Source organism: Musca domestica, unplaced genomic scaffold (genome assembly GCF_030504385.1).
Source record: "Musca domestica strain aabys unplaced genomic scaffold, Musca_domestica.polishedcontigs.V.1.1 13, whole genome shotgun sequence".
Taxonomy (NCBI): Eukaryota; Metazoa; Arthropoda; class Insecta; order Diptera; family Muscidae; genus Musca; species Musca domestica.
Window position 1 is genome coordinate 14671719 of NW_026712172.1, and position 20331 is coordinate 14692049.

Here is a 20331-nt window from a genome sequence, read left to right on the forward strand (position 1 = left end):
ACCTTTTGGTGCACAATTTACCCAAAATGAAGATATACAGGGTGAGATAAGAAAACTAAAAAACTTCAGACTGCTGTCATTTCTACGCCGATCGTCCGACAGCTGTTAAAATTATTCCAGTGACAGCTCATTATATTGTTTACAAGCGTACAAAAGCATTTCGGAGACTGATATTGGTCACTTGGTGCACAATTAACCCGAACTCGGTTGAAGATATATATGGGAGCTTTATCTAAATTGGAACCGATTCTCACCAATTTCAATTGGGGTCGTCCTTGGGCCAAACAAATATTGTTTGGAAAATTTCATCTCAATCGGGTTATAAATGCGACCTGTATTTTATTCACAAAAATACATGGACAGACGGTCGAACATGCATGCATAAATCGACTCAGAAAGTGATTCTTTGAAGATCCTCAAATGTAACTATGGCTCTATCTCGCTGCCTACTCCATGTTACAAACAAATGCAAGAAGGCATAATAGCCTTACCACTTCGTGGTGTGGGGTATAAACATAGAACAAAAAAAAAACAACAACAACAAGTATTCACTCTAATGCGGTCTCAGAAGCCATTGAAGGATATAGAGTGAATACTTTGCTAGGAGACCATCCCCCTCCCGTCGCAGCTGAAGAACGAGAGCTGCCCCGACAAACCCGAGTAGTCTTGGCTCAATTACGATCCGGATGGTGCAGCCGCCTAAATTCCTACTGGGCCCGGATCAATGGCGACGTGCAGAACATCTGCCCAGCATGTGGCACAGGCCCACATGACACGCTGCACTTATTTCGCTGCCCAGCCAAGCCTACTCACCTAACTCCAGTCTCGTTATGGACACAACCCATACAGATTGCATCCTTTTTGAGACTGGACTTAGAGGCAGAACCTGATTGAACTGAGTCAGAAAATGGAAACCGAACGAACACAGATGTATGAGCTGCTACAACAACAACAACAAGTAAAAAACATTTATTTCGGGAGGATCGATATTGAAATATCCGCCACCTTAGGGTAAAGGAAGCATTAGAACCCATGATGACCCACAAATACCAGTTTTTAGACAAATTCGTGGGAAAATGTGGCAAAAGATACCGAATATCGGGAGGTACTGTTATATGGGGGCTATACCCTCCACCTTAGGGTAAAGGAAGCATTAGAACCCATTATGACCCACAAATACCAATTTTTAAACAATTCCGTGAAAAAATGTGGTAAAAAATTAAAATACCGAATATCGGGTGGTACCTTTATATGGGGGCTATACCAAAACGTGGACCTATACATGCAATGTTTTGCCACACGCACAGGGACCCGTTATGACCTACAAATACATATTTTTAGACAAATTCGTAGGAAAATGTGACAAAAATCATGAAAATACCGAATATCGGAAGGAACCGTTACATGGGGGCTATACCAAAACGTGGACCAATACATACAATGTTTTGCCACTGGAGCTAGAACCCATTATGACCCACAAATACCAATTTTTAGACAAATCCGTGAGAAAATGTGTCAAAAATAATCAAAATACCGAATATCGGGAGGAAGCGTTATATGGGGGCTATACCAAAACGTGGACCTATACATGCAAGGTTTTGCCACACGCACAGGGACCCGTTATGACCTACAAATATATATTTTTAGACAAATTCGTGAAAAAAAATGAGGCATAAATCATCAAAATACCGAATATCGAGAGGTACTGTTATATGGGGGATATATCAAAACGTGGGCCGATATATCTCATTTTCAATACCAACCATCCTAGACACAATACAAATTGCTCTGCTAAATTTTGAGGCTCTACGTCAAATAATGTGGGTTGTATCGTGATTTCAACAGACGGACAGACAGACGGACATCGTTAAATCGATTTAGAATTCCAAGCTGGAGGGTATAACAACAAATCCCATTTGAACAGCTGTTTTAGCTTCCGTCGTGGTAAGGGGAGCGGTGTTGCTGCTGCCTACCCAAAAAAAAACGAAAATAAAAACACGAGACATGCTGCTCGATTAGGTGGTGGGAGAGATAGACAGACAGGTAGATACATGGCTGCCGAGCAGCCCGGCTGGCTAGGCTATGACATTTATGTGCGTGATTTCCCGGAAATGCGTTAATTTTTTTCTCCAAATTATTGTTGTTGTTTTAGGGGTTTTGTCTTGCGGTCGGGTTGCCGGCAATATTTCTCATTAAAAAACTGACAGAATTTTCAAGCTTTAGGGAAAAACGTTTGTTTTGGTTTCCCCTCACTTGTTGTTGTTGGTGTTGCTACTGAAAACTTTACTTAATGTCGGTTGATAGGTATGTCAGTATGTACGTACGCATGCATTATTGTAGAATATGTGTCGATTCTTCCGTCATTCTGTTTTTATAATGCCTTTTGTCTCTCCCTCCGTTTTCCACTAAACCTCTTTTAATGGGTTCTTTGTGTTATTGTTGTTGTGTCGTTTGTTGGTAAGCCTTGTTTTTTGTTCTTTTTGTTGCTGTTTAGAAATGTAGGTCTAGTTGTCAATTTATTTTGACGCCCTCATTTTGCATTGCCAGAGCCGGCCGCTAGTTTACAGGGTTGCCATGGTAATGTCATCATCGATGATCGGGAATTTTATAAAATTTGGAAATTTATGGCTTCATTTTTTATTTGAATTTCAAATGAAATACTTCGAATTACAAACGGAACCATTCGAATTACAAATTTACAGGGTGAGATAAAAAAACTGCAACAACGTCGGACGCCATAATTTTTATTTTCTTCTTTTTTTAATTCTATTAAATGAAAGCAAAAAATGTCGGAAATAGCATCAATTTTTAGAATAAGTTACGATTTGTTCGAATTGGTCACCTTTGACACAAATTATGGCCTTTAAACTGCCAATGAAACCGCGTCACATGCTGTCCGAATGTTGTTCTGCGGTATTTTGGCCCACTTCCGGCGAAGCGCTTGCTTGAGGTGATCGGCACTTTGGTATTTCTTAGTGCCAACATTGCTTTCCAAAATACTCCGGACGCAATAGTCTAACGGATTGATTGAAGCGAGGAACCTATTTTCTAATCTCATTCTGGGGTGGCGCGTGTTGAGTGCGATGGTGCTGAGTTCTGTTGGAATGTCAAAGGTCTGCGGTCAAAATGTTTGCGTGCCCAAGGCTTTAATACTCCCTCCAAAAAATTTTCGCGATAATATTCGGCATTTATCGCCATGGTCGATTAATAAGAGCGGAGAGCGACCATCGACTGTTATGGCGGCCCATACCATCACAATTGGCTGGCGCTTGAGTTCTGGTGGCCAACCAAAGGTGAAATGAAAAAACTGCAACCAATTTCAGACCGATGTCATTTCTAAGCTACTCGTCCGACAGCTGTTAAAATTATTCCAGTGACAGCTCATTAGATTCTTTACAAGCGTACAAAAGCATTTTGCTGAGAATTTTCCCGGAAAAAAGTTATTCGTGATGGAATTCAAGCGGGATAGTGTAATTTCTTTATATTTGGCTGGAGAACCACAAGTGGCTATCGTTAGAGCCCTCCAGCATTTAAATGTGAATATGAATCTTTTGTGTCTCGTATCGCCATCGCTCGTTACCGTGATACTGGTAGCGTAGCCCCCGACGTCAAGGAAGTGGCCGGAAGAAAACAGCAACATCAGCAGAAATGATTCGAAAAGTAAAGAAGCGACTTGATCGAAACCCGCGTCGCAGTGGCCGAAAAATGGCTTGTGAGCTCAACATATCGCAATATTCCATTCGGCAAATATTGAAAAATGAGCTCGAGGTAAAGCCATTGAAATTCGGAAAAGTGGAAGAACTTACGCCGCAACAGAAAGAAAATAGACTCAAAAGAGCCAAAGAGTTGCTTCGCTTGGCCGTAAGGGGTGAACTGCCGAATTTGGTTTTCTCCGATGCCGATGAGAAAACATTCGTTGTCCAGCAGTTTGTAAACAAAAAAAAAATGATCGGGTTTACATGCCAAAGAGGTCAGCTGAAAATGTGCACCTTTGGTTGGCCACCAGAACTTAAGCGCCGGCCATGGTGATGGTGTGGGCCAACATAACAGCCGATGGTCGTTCTCCGCCCGTATTAATCGATCAGAATAAATGCGGAATATTATCGCGAAAATAATCTGGAGGGTGCATTAAAGCCTTGGAAAAGCAAATATTTTGGCCGCAGACCTTGGACATTCCAACAGGACTCAGCACCATCCGACTAAGTATGCGCCACCCAAGAATGGTTACAAAATAAGGTTCCTCGCTTCATTTCCAGCGCACAGAATAAATGCCGAATATTATCACGAAAATATTCTGGAGGGGACAAACATTTTGGCTGCAGACCTTGGACATTCCAACAGGACTCAGCACCATTGCACTCACCACGCGCCACCCAAGAATGTTTACAAAATGAGGTTCCTCGCTTCATTTTCAGCGCCCAGTGGCCATCAAAATCTCCGGATACCAATCCGTCGGACAATTGTGTCTGGAGTATTTTGGAAAACAAGGTTGGCACTAAAAAAAATACCAATGTGTCGATCACCTCAAGCAAGCGCTTCGCCGGAAATGGGCCAAAATACCGCAGAGCAGCATTCGGACAACGGGTGACGATTTCATTGGCCGTTTGAAGGCCATATTTCGTGTCAAAGGTGACCAATTCGAACAAATCTAAACTTTTTCTAAAATTTGATGCTATTTCCGACATTTTTTGCTTTCATTCAATAAAATTTAAAAAAATGTAAAAATTATGGTTTTTGACTTTGTTGCAGTTTTTTTTATATCACCCTGTAAATGTTCAACTCTCTGTCCGGCCCTGCTTGGGGTCCCATTTTTTTTTTTTTTTTTAATTTTGATCGATTTCTTCGGGGGTTGTGTTGAAATTCCCAGCGGTATCCCTTTCCTCTACGAAATTTATTTGTTGTGCTATTGTCGTCTATGTCTACTTTTTGCCAGCTGACGCGTGTCTCTTGTGGCTCTGTCATATTGTCATTTTTGTTGGTTGACTTGTTGTTGCATTTTCGAATAGATGCATGTTGTTTGATGGTTGTGTGTGTGTGTGCGCGCGCGCCTGTGTGTTGGCGTGATAAATACCGTTTATTAACGTTCAATGAAGAGAGTAAGAGAACTCCCCTGGTTCTCCCTTCCTTCCCATTTCATCTAATCCTCTTCCTCCTCCTACACCGAACCACCGCCGCCGCCAATGATGTGGCACATTTTAATTCTTGTTTAGCATTTTTTTTGTGTGTGACAGTTTCGAATAAATTGTAAAATTGAAAAAAAAAAAACAAACACAAACACACATTTGTCACGGAGCCATAAGCAGGAGTGAAGAAGTAGGAAGAGAAGAGAAAAAAAGGGGGAAACACGTTGCACCCACGTTCATATGTTAGGTTTTTTTTTTTTTTTGTAATTTTACTTTTAATAACATTTTAATTATTTTATTATTTATTTTAATTATTTAAAGATTTTTTTTTTCACTAATTATAGGGAGAGTCCAGCAGATTATGACGTTTTAATAACCTCCACCATTTGGAACGAATTTGGCAATTCTCAAAAAAATTAAAATCCTTTAAAAATTCTGTTAAAATCTTAAAAATACCAAATTTAGCCGTCATATTAGAGTCTAAACGACGACGTGGACCTGCATAGGCAACTTTTGCCATAAGCCATTCAATTGCGAAAACTAGAAAAAATCGGAGAATAATGTCGCTAAAATTATCAATATATGGAGGTACTATTGTATGGGGGCTATACAAAGACGTCGATCTGCACAGACAATTTTCTGTCATAGACTGTAGTATCCATTTCGAACTTCAAATACTAAATTTGAAGCAATCCCGGTGAATAATGTCCCTAGAACCATCAAAATACCGAATATCGGGAGTTACCGTTGTATGGGGCTATATGAAAACGTGGACCTACATGACCCATTTTCAATGCCAAAAGTCATACAGACATAATACACATTTGAGTAAAATTTTATCAACCTACTTCATTTCGTTCGGAAGCTAGAGTGATTTCCACAGGCGGACAGGCAGATAGGCGGACGGACATCGCTAAGTAGACATAAAATTTTATGCTGATAAAGAATATATATATTCCGAACGAAATGAAGTAGGTTGATAAAATTTTATTCAAATGTGTATTATGTCTGCAGGACTTTTGTTATGGAAAATGGGTCATGTAGGTCCACGTTTTGGTGGTACAAACGGAATGACAAACTTAATATACCCTCCATACTATGGTGGAGGGTATAAAAACAGAAGACACGTGGAACTGCGTTTTGAAACTTCACATCACAAAGTTAGCAAAATAGAGGGAGGCAAGATCCCCCTCCTCCACATTTTTTGGAAATTTTCGAATCCGTGGAATCTGTTGATCTCAGATGATTAAAAAAGAGGTCTTTTTGAGTTCGCTTTAGCTTCCGAACGAAATGAAGTAAGTTGATAAAATTTTACTCAAATGTATATTGTCTGGAGGACTTTTGGTATTGAAAATGGACAATGTAGGTCCACTTTTTGGTATAGCCCCCATATAAGGATACCTCCACATAATCGATATTTTGATGATTTTAGTGACATTATTCACCGGAATTATTTAAAATTTGGTATTTGAAGTTCGTAATAGATACAACAGCCTAAGACAAAAAATTGTCTGTGCAGGTCTACGTCTTCGTATAGCCCCCATATTTCGGTACCTCTCGATATTCGGTATTTTGTTGATTTTAGCGACATTATTCACCGGAATGGTTTCAAATTTGGTATTTGTAGTTCGTAATAGATACAACAGCCTAAGACAAAAAATTGTCTGTGCAGGTCCACGTCTTCGTATAGCACCCATATAACGCTACCTCCAGATTTTCGGTATTTTGATGATTTTAGCGACATTATTCACCGAAATTGTTTCAAATTTGGTATTTGAAATTCGTAACGGATACTACAGCCTATGACAAAAAATTGTCTGTGCAGGACCACGTCTTCGTATAGTCCTCATGCAATGGTACCTTCCGATATCCGGTATTTTGATTATTTCATCAACATTATTCACCGGATTTATTTCAAATTTAGTATTTGAAGTTCGTAGTGGATACAATAGCCTATGACAGAAAATTGTCTGTGCAGGTCCACGTCTAGGTATAGCCCCCATATAATGGTACCTCCCGATATTCGGTATTTTGATGATTTTAGCGCCATTATTCACCGCAATTGTTTCAAATTTGGTATTTGAAGTTCGTAATAGATACAACAGCCTATGGCAGAAAATTGTCTGTGCAGATCCACATTTTGGTATAGGCCCCATATAGCGGTACCATTCGATATTTTGGTAATTGAAGCGACATTATTCACCGGAATCGTTTCAAATTTGGTATTTGAAGTTCATAATGGATACTATAGCCTAAGCCAAAAAATTGTCTGTGCAGGTCAATGACATCGTATAGCCCCCATATAGCGGTACCTCCCGATATTCGATATTTTGCTGATTATAACGACACTATTCATCGGAATCGTTTCAAATTTGGTAATTGAAGTTCATAATGGATACTACAGCCTAAGGCAGAAAATTGTCTATGCAGGTCCACGTCTTCATACAGCCCCCATATAATGGTACCCCCCGATATTCAGTATTTTGATGATTTTAGCTCCATTATTCACCGCAAATGTTTCAAAATTTGGTATTTGAAGTTCGTAATGGATACAGCAGCTTATGACAGAAAATTGCCTGTGCAGGTCCACGTCTTCGTATAGCCCCCATATAACGCTACCTCCCGATATTCGGTATTTTGATGATTTTAGCGACACTATTCACCGGAATAGTTTCAAATTTGGTATTTAAAGTTCGTAATGGATACTGTAGCCTATGACAAAAAATTGTCCGTGGAAGCTCACGTCTAGGTATAGCTCCCATATAACAGTACCTCCCAAAATGCGGTATTTTGATGATTTTAGCTCCATTATTCACCGCAATTGTTTCAAATTTGGTATTTGAAGTTCGTAATAGATAATACAGCCTAAGGCAGAAAATTGTCTGTGCAGGTCAACGTCTTCGTATTATATGGGGGCTAATGGTACCTCCCGATATTCGGTATTTTGATGATTTGAGCGACATTATTCACCAGAATTGTTTCAAATTTGGTATTTGAAATTCGTAACGAATACAGCAGCCTATGACAGAAAATTGTCAGTGTAGGTCTACGTCTTCGTATAGCCCCCATATAGCGGAACCTCCCGATATTCAATATTTTCATGATTTTAGCGACATTATTTACGGGAATTATTTCAAATTTCGTTTCTGAAGTTCGTAATGGATGATACAGCCTATGACAAAAAATTCCGCAAGCAGGTCCACATAAAAGTTTTCATTTTAGTGGTAGTTTCCGGATTTTTTTTTTTTTTTTTTTTTGAAATTTTTCAATTTCCTTCCAAATGGTGGAGGGTATTAGAAGTTCGGCCTGTTCGAACTTAGCTGTTTTTTTTTTTACTTGTTTGGTTTTCACAAATGTTATTTCCATTTCATTATTTGTGGTTCTGTTCAATTTCTTTCACTGTTTTTTTTTATAAGATTTTATTTATTTCAACAATTTCGCAAACTTATAATTTTTTCCGTTTTTTATTATTATTTATTTATTGTTTAATTCTATCCACGCACTTTATCCACATTTGCGATTTATTATTTTGTTTTCATGTTTTCTTTTCCGAACACAAAATCCAAACTCACAACACAATACTCATTATTTCCAATATTAGATCAGTGATCTATTTTTACATTCGATACACTGGCGAACGCGAACACTTTCAGCCAAGATTTTCAAGGAAAATTCAATTTTCCTCCAAGAAAAAAAAAACAATAAATAAATATGAAATGCAAATTAAAAACACGCCACAGCAACAATAGCAGCAAAATATTCACAAAAACCTACATCACTTTGTTGTTGTTTCTTTGCTTAGAAAACAAAAAACTTTGCCAAACTATGCCGCCGCTTTCGAACCGCCGACATATACCGTCCAACCGTCCGTCGATCTCTTAAGAAAACAAAACACGCGTCCGTCCTGCAATTTTTGTTGTTATTTTTTTGCTTGATCGCCGTCGTTAGTTGTATGTCTCACGCGCTTTCACGTTTCGTCGGTGGCCGCTAACTTTTATTTTGTTTTTTTTTTCTTTCCTAATTCGAACCGTTCTACCCCGTCGTTTGGGCCGGCAGCTAAAAGTAAACTAAAGTCAGCAGCGGCAATTTTTGTGAAACGCAAAACCAAAAACAACCAAACCCACACACACACACACGCAAACAAACAAACAGCAAACTTTTGGGGAGAGCGCTTTGAATTGGAGAGAATTGCTGCAAGACAGTGGTGAGAGAGAAGGCATGAGAGCCCTCAATGGGCCTTTATTGAAATCACGATACAGCCCACATTATTTGACGTGGAGCGCCAAAATTTAGCAGAGCAATTTGTATTGTATCCTGGTATTGAAAATGAAATATATCGGTAAACGTTTTGGTATAGTCCCCATATAACGGTACCTCCCGATATTCGGTATTTTGATGATATTTGCCACATTTTTTCACTGATTTGTCTGAAAATTGGTAGTTGTAGATCATAATGGGCCCCAGATCGTGTGGCGAAACATTGCATGTCCACGATTTGGTATAGCCTCCATTTTAACGGTACATCCCGATATTCGGTATTTTGATGATTTTTGGCACGTTTTCCCATGAATTTGTCTAAAAATTGGAATTTGTGGGTTATAACGGGCTCTTATTTTTCCCTTACCCTAAGGTAAAGGGTATTAAAAGTTTGGCCAGGACGAACTTAAATTTTTTTTACTTGTTAACATACCGACAGATGTGGATTTTTTTTAGAATATTCTCCCAAGGACCCAGGATATTTCTTAAGGTGGATTTTAAGGATATTTTAAAAGGACCAATGAAGCTCTAATAGTGACCTTTTAAAGAAAATTTGAATCAGAGGGCCAACGGAGTTCTAGACTTGGAATTTTTAAAAAAATGTTTCCAAAGCCCTACCAACCATTTTACGTTGTTTTTAAAAATTTTTTCCAAAAGTATCAGCATCATAATTTTGGTTCTGTGGAAGACTAGAAGAGTTTGAAGGATGGAAATATAGGAAAATGTATTCAGCTTTATGAATATTTTCCAGAAGAGCGTGAATTTTTCACAATATTTTTCCAAAGAGTCAAAAGAACACGACACGAAGATTTTTTCAAATGAATCAATGGACCACCAAAAAGAATTTTTATACCCTACACCACATAGTGGTAAGAGTATTATGTCTTTGTGCATTTGTTTGTAGAAGCGTGATAAGCCTAGTAATAACTTTTGAGGATATTCATCGAATCACTTTCTGAGTCGATTTATGCATGCCATTCCGAGGTCGAATTTATTATCCGATTGAGATGAAATTTTCCAAACAATATTTGTTTGGGTCAAGGACAAACCCTATTAAAATTGGTGATAATCGAATCAGATTTAGATATAGCTCCCATATATCTTCAACCGATTTTGGGATAATTGTGCACAAATGGCCAATATAAATGACCTGAATTTTGGCATGACCTACCGAATTCAGTTTAGAAGTAAGTACTTCAAATTTTGTGAAAATAGGTTCAGATATAGCAATAGCTCCCATATATTTGTTTCATCCGATTTGGTGTTTAAGTCCCTCATATTCGTAATATGCATTCGACAACTTTGATATTTGGTACCAGATAAGAGATAGGGCCCTGAAATCCCCCACATGCGTAATATGCACCCCACAAGACTGATGTTTGGTATCAGATACAGCCCAGAGATACCACTACCAAATTGTATCAAGATTGGTTCAGATTTGGATATAACTCGCATATATATCTTCAACCGATTTTGGGTTAATTGTGCACCAAATGACTAATATCAGTCCAACTAACCTGATTATTGGCACGACCTATCGAATTCAGTTTAGAAATAAGTACTTCAAATTTTGTGAAAATCGGTTCAGATATAGCTGTAGCTCCCATATATATGTTTCATCCGATTTGCGGTTTAAAGTCCCTCACAAGCGTAACATGATTCTTTATAGAGCTCGGAAATACCTCTGCCAAATTTTTTCAAGATCGGTTCAGATTTGGATTTAGTTACCGTATATATCGTCAATCGATTTTGGGTTAATTGTGCACCAAATGGCCAATATTAGTCCAAATGACCAGTAATTTGGTACATCCCACCGAATTCAGTCTCGAAACAGGTAAATTAAATTTGGAGAAAATCGGTTCAGATATAGCTATAGCTCCCATATATATATTTCATCCGATTTGGTGTTTAAGTCCCTCATATTCGTAACATGCATTCGACAGCAATGATATTTGGCACCCGTTATCTTATCAAGATCGGAAATACCTCTGTCAATTTTTTTCAAGATCGATTCAGGTTTGGATAGAGCTCCCATATATATCCTTAATTCGATTTCAGGTTTATTGTGAAAATAATGGCTAAAGTCAGACCAAATAGAGTAAATTTCCGGATGTACGTTTCCTTTTTATGGAACTCAGCTCCGATATATATTTTTTTAATATAATCCTTCTCGAATTGATATAATACACTCTATAGTAATGTTGAAAATTGATTCAGAATTGGATATGCTTCCCGTAAATTATTTTTTACGGGAGCTCTCCTTAATAAGCATAGTGGTGTAGGGTATCATATTGTCGGCCCCGCCCGACTATTGACTTTTCCTTACTGATTCTAGCTGTATTAGATGAAGTATGAAAATGGAATATTTCGGCCGACTATATCTGGTACCTCACGCACATTTTAACATTTTCGGAAAATTATCAAATATTGGTCCACTCCTTCGGAACCTACTCCATAAAGGGTCAAATATTTAAATAATCATAAAAGAGGTCGAAAAAATATTAAAATAATTGTACATTGGCTGAGGGTACACATGTGTCGCCAAAACCGACCGATACTTTTTGACTTACTTCTACCGTATCATAAATACAACACTGAAATCCACTTTAAAGGCCCATATTAAGGCCTCAAAATGTCTCCATTACTTTTGGTTACTAAGCAATACAAAACAATTACACTGTTCCCAATATGTTTAGAGAGTAGAGAGCTTTGAAATTTGCTCAGATAGAAACAGGGTTGCCTACAAATAAAAATGCAAAAATAAATTCAATTTAGTAGACGTCACAAAAATGTGTGTCTTGCTAAAATATCTACCAATTGTTAGAAGACTTACAGCGAAACCTAAATTTCAAGGTATTTTATTATATCCTCAATCCTTTGGTACGTATACATAATTTGACAGAGAAGTAATAACTTCGGACATCATGTCTCTTGGGAGGAAATATATTCAGGGTGAGATAAAAAAAACTGCAGCAAAGCCAAACGCCATAATTTTTACATTTTTTTAAATTTTATTGAATGAAAGCAAAAAATGTCGGAAATAGCATCCAATTTTAGAATAAGTTTAGATTTGTTCAAATTGGTCACCTTTGGCACGAATTATGGCCTTCAAACGGTCAATGAAACCGTCACACGCTGCCAGAATATTGCTCTGCGGTATTTTGGCTCAATCCCGGCGAAGCGCTTGCTACAGGTGATCGACATATTAGTATTTTTTGTGTCAACCTTGCTTTCCAAAATACTCCAGACACAATAGTCCAACGAATTGGTATCCGGAGATTTTGGTGGCCATTGTGCGCCTCATTTTGTAACCATTCTTGGGTGGCGCGTGCTGAGTGCAATGTGCTGAGTCCCGTTGGAATGTCCAAGGTCTGCGGCCAAAATGTTTGCGTGCCCAAGGCTTTAATACACCCTCCAGAATATTTTCGCGATAATATTCGTCATTTATTCTGATGCCACGGTCGATTAATACGAGCGGAGAGCGACCATCGGCTGTTATGGCGGCCCACAATATCCCCATGACCGGCGCTTGAGTTCTGGTGGCCAACCTAAGGTGCACATTTTCAGCTGACCTCTTTGGCAAGCAAACACGACCATTTTGTTTGTTTACAAATTGTCGTTGCTGGACAACGAATGTTTTCTCTTCGGTATCGGAGAAAACCAAATTCGGCAATTCACCACTTTCGGCCAAGCCAAGCAACTTTTTAACTCTTTTCAGTCTATTTTCTTTCTGATGCGGTGTAAGTTCTTGCACTTTTGGAATTTCAATGGCTTTACCCCGAGTTCATTTTTCAATCTTTGCCGAATAAAATATTGCTATATGTTCAGCTCACGAGCCATTTTTCGGCCAATGCGACGCGGGTTTCAATCAAGTCGCTTCTTTACTTTTCGAACCATTTCTGCTGATATTGCTGTTTTCTTCCGTCCACTTCCTTGACGTCGGACTACGCTACCAGTATCACGGTAACGAGCGATGGTACGAGACGAGACACAGAAGATTTGTGCTCTAATGATAGCCACTTGTGGGTTTCCAGCCAAATATAAAGAAATCACACTATGCCACTTGAATTCTATCACGAATGACTTCTTCGTTTCTGGAAAATTCTCACCAAAATGCTTTTGTACGCTTGTAAACAATTTAATGAGCTGTTGCTTGAATAATTTTAACAGCTGTCGGACGAGTGGCTTAGAAATGACAGCAGTCAGAAGTTTGTTGCAGTTTTTTTCATCTCAACCTGTATACATGTCTCTATTTTTTTAGCCAGATTGTTATCAGCATAATTTTGCATACCCAAAGCCGGTCAACCAACTGGGATTTCAAAACACATTTCTTGTTTTTTTTTAAATTGCTCTTGATTCTTGGCGATTATAGATAGACCAACATTCCGTTGTCTGTATATTCATTAGTCTTTGTCTATGTGTCCTTCTGAAGTGTCCAATTTGGTCAGATCTTAACCATCCATTGAAATCCCATGAATATGACTAGCATTTTATTTCTTGCTTGGCAACTCTATGTTTTATTCCAACAACTTAAAATATAAAACTGTTCCCACCTGTTTATGTCTCTTTTGTATGCCTCTCCCATTATTTATGCTGCTCATTTAAAAAACCCCAATATTCTCTCAATGTTTCTCTCTCTCTCTCTGTCTGTTATCCAACGGAATGTTATGGAATTGAATTTCATTCTTAAAAAAGTTCTTTACATTGTTGTTGTTGTTACTCTTGTCACTGCAAAAAAAAAACGCTTTACCACTACAATTGCAACAACAGCAATTGTGATTTGTTTGTTTACATTGCACACCAACAAAAGCAAATAGGAGGAGGAGGCGAAGAAAAAGAAGCTAAATACATGAGGCTTCTCATGATACAGTGTTGCCAATGCGTGTATTGGATAATTGCTGGTGATTTGTTGCCGCACAAATAAATGTGCCTTGCAATGAATCTGATAGAATGGGTTGAAGTTTGTGTCACGGGGCAGAGGAAGTGGTAAGCGGTATGTTTGTACATATGTATGCATGCTTGGCTGGTTGTTTGCTTGTCAGATCTATTGGCTTCACTGTGTAATAATGAAAATGTAATGCATCACTGGCAACCCAACTGGTTTCTGTGTCTGGATTTTGGTCGGGGGGTGGTGGAGGGAGTTTTAAGATTTTTTTTGGGGGGTTTGTTAACACGGTACGATTATAACAATACAAATGATAAAAAATAAACCAACGAAAACAAGTAGAATGAAAATCACCGAAAATTAATGACAGCAATATGAAAATGGAGAACAAGAAAGAAATCGGCAAAAGAATAATTATGATTAAGAAGAATTGTTATAAGGAAAATTATTAGGAGGTTGATCATGTTATGAGGAAGATATATTGGTGGAGAGGGTACCTTACTAATAGCACATTTATACTATAGCAATAAATCCTGATAATGTGGGTTAATCCAGATAAAATTTTGTAGCAAAATGCGCTATTAGAAAAAAAGTTTCCAGGGTCCGCAATTTTCGATATGTTGGACAATTTGGGAATATGGTACAAAACATTTAAGACAAGTAAAAAAGCACCTTAGTTCGGCCAAAATTCGGGTCATTTGAACTGATATTGGATATTTGGCGCACAATTAACCCGAAATCGGTTGAAAATATATGTGCGAGTTATATCCAATTCTGAACCGATCTCGATAAAATTTGGCAAAGGTATTTCCGAGCTCTATAAGATATCTAGTACCAAGTATCATTGTCTTTAAATGCATATTACGAATATGATTGACTTAAACACCAAAGCGGATGAAACATATATATATATGGGAGCTAAAGCTATATCTGAACCGATTTTCACCAAATTGGATGTACCGGGCCGAATTTTTAATACCCTCCACTATTGGGAAAGAACTTAAAAAATTTACAAAAAAAATATCGGGGGACATACGAGGACGAGGAAAAGTATTTTTTGTCATAGCGATTCCGAACTTCAAATACGAAAATTGAAAAACTTCCGGCGAATAATGTCAAAATACCGAATATCGGGAATTAAAGTTATATGGAGGTTATACGAAGACGTGGACCTGCACAGACAATTTTCTGTCATAGGCTGTAGTATCCATTACGGACTTCAAATACGAAATTTGAAACAATTCCGGTTAATAATGTCTCTTAAATAATAAAATGAGCGAATATTGGGAGGTACCGTTGAATGGGGGCTACGCTAAGACGTGAGCCTGCATATGTAATTTTTTGCCGTAGGCTGTAGAACCCATTACGAGCTTTAAATACCAAATTTTAAATAATTCCGGTCTTTAATGGCTCTAAAATCACAAAAATACCGAATATCGGGAGGTATCGATATAAGGGGCCTATACGAAGACGTGGGCCTGCATTCGTATTTTTTTGTCATAAGTTGTAGTACCCATCACGAACTTTAAATACCAAATTTGAAACAATTCCGGTGAATAATGTCTCCAAAATCCCAAAAAATGCCGAATATCGGGTGCTACCGTTATATGGGGGCTATACGAAGACGTGGACCTGCATATACAATTTTCTGTCATAGCTTGTAGTACCCATTAAGAGCTTTAAGTACCAAATATGAAATAATTCTGGTAAATAAAGACGCTGAAATCATCAAAATACCGAATATCGGGAGGTACCGTTATATAGGGGCTATACGAAGAAGGGGACCTGCATACGAAATTTTTAGGCATAGGCTGTAGTATCCATTAAGAACTTCAAATACTAAATTTGAAATAATTCGGGTGAATAATGTAGCTAAAATCATCAGAATACCGAATATCGGGAGGTACCGTTACGTAAGGGCTATATGAAGAGGTGGACCTGCACAGACAATTTTCCGTCATAGGCTGTAGTATTCATGGCGAACTTCAACTACCAAATTTGAAACTATTCCGGCGAATAATGTCGCTTTAATCACCAAAATACCGAAAATAGGGTGGAACCGTTGTGTGGGTGCTATACGAAGAAGGGGACCTGCATACGACATTTTTAAGCATAGGCTGTAGTATCTATTACGGACTTCAATTACCAAATTTGAAACAATTCCGGTTAAAAATGTCTCTTAAATAATACAAAGAGCGAATATTGGGAGGTACCGTTATATGGGGGCTATAGGAAGACGTGGACTTGCACAGACAACTTTCTGTCACAAGCTGCAGTATCCATTAAGAACTTCAAATACGAAATTTGAAATAATTCCGGTAAATAAAGTCGCTGAAATCATCAAAATACCGAATATCGGGAGGTACCGTTATATGGGGGCTATACGAAGACGCGAGCCGGCATAGGTAATTTTTTGTCATACGCTGTAATATCCTTTACGAACTTCAAGTACGAAATTTGAAATAATTCCGGTGAATAATGTCTCCAAAATCCCAAAAATACCGAATATTGGGAGGTACCGTTATATGGGGGCTATACGAAGACGTGGACCCGCACAGGTAACTTTCAGGCATAGGCTGTAATATCCATTAAGAACTTCAAATACGAAATTAGAAATAATTCCGGCAAAAAATGTTGCTAAAATCATCAAAATACCGAATATCGGGAGGTACCTTCATATGGGGGCTATACGAAGACGTGGACCTGCACAGACAATTTTCCGTCTTAGGCTGTAGTATCCATTACGAACTTCAAATAGCAAATATGAAACAATTCCGTTAAATAATGTCGCTGAAATCATCAAAATACCAAATATCGGGAGCTACCGTTATATGGGGGCTACATGAAGACGGGGACCTGCACAGACAATTTTCTGTCACAGGCTGCAATATCCATTAAGAACTACAAATACAAACTTTGAAACAATTCCGGTTTATAATGACTCGAAAATCACAAAAATTCCGAATATCGGGAGCTACCGTTATATGGGGGCTATACGAAGACGTGAACCTGCATATGTAATTTTTTGTCATAGGTTATAGTATCCATTTCGAACTTCAAATACCAAATTTGAAACAATTCCGGTGAATAATGTAGCTAAAATCATCAGAATACCGAATATCGGGAGGTACCGATATAAGGGGCCTATACGAAGACGTTTACCTGCACAGACAATTTTCTGTCTTAGGCTCTAGTACCCATTATGAACTTCAAATTCCAAATTTGAAACAATTCCGTTAAATAATGTCGCTGAAATCATGAAAATACCGAATATCGGGAGGTACCGTTATATGGGGGCTATACCCAAACGTGGACCTACATGGTTCATTTTCAATACCAAAGGTCCTGCAGACATAGTATACATTTGAGAAGAATTTTATCAACCTACTTTATTTCGTTCGAAAGCTAGAGTGATTTCCACAGACGGCCGGGCATCGCTAAACCGACATAGAACTTTATGCTGTTCAGAATATTTCCGAAAATACCACCACCAACATATGGAAAATAATCTTCTCCCCCCTTTTCGAAGCAATATACACCACACTTGCCATGGCTTGCAACTTAAGAATCGCCGCTTTCCACCCTCGACAATGCTGAGTGATATCCCAACAAATATGTATTTTGTCGTACGTACTACTGGACTTATCTTTTCGTCCCGATCGGAAATTTAACAACAAATCAAGTCGCAATTTCTTCACAATAGCCACTACCACACCACCTCCACCGTTGGCACTTTCCAGCCAGACGCATTCATGGCTTCAACAACAGACAACTAACCAGCCAGCTTGGCAGTCAAGCTGGCTAGGCTCTTTGCGGCGGCTTAATTTTTATTTTGTATTTTATTATCACCACCATTTCGCCCTTCGGCAAGCCATTGCCGGCTTGAGTGAGCTTGCGCGCCATGCTTCGACTGGTACACATGTTCAAGTCCGGACACTGTCATTATTAACATTACACTGTTACGGTTGCATGCGTGACAATAAGAGGACAGACAAACCAACCGACAGATAGGCTGGTTGACTGGCTGGCTGGTGGATTACAACAACGGTGTACAATGGGGTTGGCATGGCTTAGTGGCTGTTGTCAGTGGAAGACATCTAACTTTGTTTATGAATGTTGGGTAGGGAGGAAGCAAGTGAGCGAGGAAGGTAGATGTGGCGACGTGGAAATGCTACGCATGCTCGTACTCATACCACAAGCCTCTCTTTTCCGCCAGACAAATATTTCAATTTCCAAAGTAAATGGATCGTCATCAAGAGTTGTTGCTGGTTTTATTTTATTTTTTAGTATTTTTCATAAACAAATTATCTCGAAAATCTTTGGAGGAAAAGGGTAGCCAATTTTGGGAGATAGGAATTTTTATTTTTTTTTTTTAACAAAAAAAAAAACTTTGGAAGATATTCGGTATGAGAATCAACTCAAAGGAATAACAGCAAAATCAGCAGAAATGGTTCGAAAAGTAAAGAAGCGACTTGATCGAAACCCGCGCCGCAGTGGCGGAAAATGGCTCGTGAGCTGAACACATCGGAATATTCCATTCGGCAAATATTAAAAAATGAGCTCCGGGTAAAGCCATTGAAATTCAAGAGCTAAAGAGTTGCTTCGCTTAGCCGAAAGTGGTGAACTGCCGAATGTGGTTTTCTCCGATGAGAAAAAATTCGTTGTCCAGCAGTTTGTAAACAAACAAAATGATTGTGTTTGAAAGCGCCAAAGAGGTCAGCCGAAAATGTGCACCTTCGGTAGGCCACCAGAACTCAAGCGCCGGCGATGGTATGGGCCGCCATAACAGCCGATGGTCGCTCTCCGCACGCATTAATCGACCGTGGCATCAGAATAAATCCCGAATATTATTGCGAAAATAATCTGGAGGATGTATTAAAGCCTTGGGCACGCAAACATTTTGGCCGCAGACCTTGGACATTCCAACAGGACTCAGCAGCATCGCACTCAGCACGCGCCAACCAAGAATGGTTACAAAATGAGTTTCCTCGCTTCATTTCCAGCGCAAAATGGCCACCAAAATCTCCGGATACCAATCCGGAGTGTAGGGAGTATTTTGGAAGCAAGTTTGGCACTAAAAAAATACCAAAGTGTGGATCATCTCCAGCAAGCGCTTCGCCGGGAATGGACCAAAATACCGCAGAGCAACATTCGGGCAGACTTTGGTATAAAAATGTTAAAGATGTCAAAGGACCATTAAATCAATGTGCGTACCGCTCAGTCTACCTTGATTTTTGCTCATGGCCAACACAAGCTTATTTTGATTTTATTTTTGATTATTTTGATTATTATTTTGAATATAATAAGGCATTTTGGGGACATCGAAGGACCATCAATGAGGAGAAATGTCCTCAAAGTCATCGATACGTTGAGAATTATATTTTTCTGGTTGAGGGCCTTGAACGGGCATTTTATTGGCGTTCAGAACTCCCGTTCCCACGTTTTCGATTTTTGGTCTTCCTTGCCGGTTATTGTTCCATTTCTCTTGAGCTTTTGGCCAAAGATTCCGGCGATGGGTCCTCACATTCTTGACGGATATTATCTTTAAGAGCTGAAAGAGTCTGAGGTTTGTTAACATAAACCCGCGATTTCAACAAGCCCCACAAAAAGAAGTCTGGAGCGGTCAAATCAGTCGATGTTGCTGGCTAGTGTAAATCTCCAAAACGGGAGATTAGGTGACCGGGAAATGCATCCTTCAGCATATCGATTGTGGCACGTGCAGTGTGTGCCCCTGCACCGTCCTATTGGAAGCACATATTTCCCAAAAAAGAAAATCGTTGATCATTGCTTTATAGCGCTCACTATTCACAGTAACCGTTTGGCCCGTGACGTATTCGAAGAAAAAAGGTCCGATGACTTCTCCAGCAAAAACATCGCAGCAGACAGTGACTTTGAGCAGGTGTAATGGCTCTTCGTGGGATTCGCGCGGATTTTCAGTGCACCAGAACGTAAATTTTGCTTATTTACATACCAGCTAAGATAGAAATCGCCCTCATCACTCGTGATTATTTTTGATGAAAAATTATCTTTTTCTTTATGGATATTAAGGATAGCTTGAGCGTACGT

General features: G+C 38.9%; 2 protein-coding genes across 2 annotated transcripts in view; both read right to left on the reverse strand.

The window, feature by feature from the left end:
- The window catches only part of LOC101899810 (uncharacterized), a 125627-nt gene extending 116387 nt beyond the window's left edge, over positions 1 to 9240 (reverse strand). The window contains exon 1 of the mRNA XM_059118646.1: positions 8898 to 9240. The gene's annotated coding sequence lies outside the window, so the exon portion shown is untranslated. The remainder of the gene's footprint in view (positions 1 to 8897) is intronic.
- The window catches only part of LOC101887870 (ras GTPase-activating protein raskol), a 414153-nt gene that overhangs the window by 256490 nt on the left and 137332 nt on the right, over positions 1 to 20331 (reverse strand). The gene's annotated exons all lie outside the window — the stretch shown is intronic.